Here is a 2,273-nt window from a genome sequence, read left to right as displayed (position 1 = left end):
TACTCTATTGCATGATTTCTAGAATATTGGTGCCGTGTGCAATACAGTCTTGGTCAGCAAGTTGCCTTTAGGGTTGACACATAACATACGAAACTTGATGAGCGGACAAACGTCAAAACGGCCACCATAGCGTGCCAGTACTTTGGTCTCAACTCACCTGTCTCCCGTTTGTCCAGACTACACAAAGAGCATAGAGCTACAGTAGATATGTTGCCGGACTTCGCTAACCGATCTCCGCAAAGCAATTCTTAGCAAGTGTATCATCAACTCACTAATGCGTCCCACTGCTGGGTACGGGTCTCCTCTTAGGCGAGGGTTTACGACATAGTCCGCCACGCTGGCCCAATGCAAGTTGAGGACTTCACAGGTTTTCCGAGGGTTGTGCACCTTCTTCGATTTGCAGGTTTGCACCGAAAACCATGAGGTTAATTTAAAATTAAATTAAATTTCGAATCTCCTAGGTGGATTTCATCTTGTCTTTAATTTATTATAATTTTTGTTTTTCTTTTTCTCTTTGTATTGGTTTATATCCTGGTATTCATGTTTTATAGCCCTAAAATATTAAGACTATCCCGTTCAGAGCAAGATGTATTCATTTGTTACTAGTTGTGCGTCTTGTCAAAGTACTCTTACCAATATGTAAATCGAAATTGATGTAACAACCGTTGATGAAGCTAATAAAATAAAATGATTTATATTCTACAAAGAACATGCTGCCCGCTTAAAGTACTCGCTTCGTAGTGATTGTACATGTAGCTAAGATCCTTCTTTGACAAGAATGGTTAATACTACAGAACCCATTCAGGGCGTTGCGGTTACATTGTCGATTTGGTTTTTGTTTACTCAAATAAAAAGACACCGAAGATAACTTCATTACAAAGATTTAAGAAAATATGAAGGTTAATTTTTCAACTACACACGTATGTCATCTGAACCCTTTGATTTTTTGTTAGGGAAAATCTGAATGACAATTACTGGTATAGACAGAAATTGATTAAAAATCTGCGCGGTAGTACGGAGTGCAGTGTGCCATACCCCGCGGTTCGCCGTTCACGGCGCGGGGGCGCTACATCCGCGTGCGGAGAAGTGTTGTCAGTTTGTTCGACGGCGCGTTTTCCATACAAACGGAGATACTTCAGTACATCGAGGTGCAGTGTGTTAATCGCCTAAGTGACAAAATAAAATTTTGAGTTATCATTTAAAACCATAACCCAGTTTTAGAATATTGAAATTGTTTAATGATATTTCAGCTATGCATCGTTTGGGCAAGATCCGATAAGTCAAACACGTTAACTAATTTTAACTGTTTTTAACATTGACTTTTTGTAAGTCAATGGTTTTTAAAAAAGAATTTTCTGCTCTATATTTGTCTATTTAAAACAGATATTTGATCATTTGTCACTCGGCTTAATGACAAATGGTTTACACTATGTATTTAATGGAACACATGTACATAGTGTAATTATGTAGTTAGTTAAGCATATACATGTTTTGCCAAATTGTTTTTATATCAATTTTCCACAAATTAGAAAGTATATATTATGCTTAAATACTAGAGACTAAAACTAAGACTACATTCTATGAATAAAATTAGTTCCCTGCGGCATGGTGCCCAAGATGCTGGCAGCGTTCCCCCTTTGCACGGCTATGCTAATGCGTTGGGCAAGGTAGCTGCCGGCCCTTAGGATTCCCAGACAGTCTATTAATTTTTTGGATGAAGGGCACCGGTACCCCACGGGCCAAGGGTTTCTACTCCAAATGCTGTAAATAGATAGTCGGAGCCGAGGTCCTCGTACTTATTACTTCTTATTCTTTCCGCCAGCTCGGCTGCGGAGCCAGTCATCTTACTGGTGTGCTGGTGTGTGTGATTTTTCGTATATTTGTTTCAATTTAATTTAAAAATCATTGATGTTTAGTAGCAGTATAGCTCCTTGCGAAGGAGTTCGTCCAGGAAAGTACTGCCACCTTATCTATTCCTGCCACCAAGCAGTAATGTCAGCATTACTGTGTTCCGGTTTTGGAGGGTAAGGGTGCTGGCGTAATTACAGGTACATCGTACTTGTCAACTTATATCTCAGGGTGTCGGGCGCAGTGGCAGTGCCGCTCGGATCTTCACGATTTAAAGCTCTGAGTGGCACTACAACTGTTATGAATGCCTATTCATGTATGAATATCTATGGTCTTACCACCAGACGCACGACTTGCTCGGCCCGCCACTTGATATTTAAAAAAAACTTATTAAAATAATGCTAAATTGACGTCTTCCTCATAAA

This window comes from Hyposmocoma kahamanoa, unplaced genomic scaffold (assembly GCF_003589595.1).
Source record: "Hyposmocoma kahamanoa isolate Upper Pololo Valley unplaced genomic scaffold, ASM358959v1 279, whole genome shotgun sequence".
NCBI lineage: Eukaryota > Metazoa > Arthropoda > Insecta > Lepidoptera > Cosmopterigidae > Hyposmocoma > Hyposmocoma kahamanoa.
The sequence above is the reverse complement of the archived record's forward strand: the minus strand, read 5'-3'. Positions refer to the sequence as shown.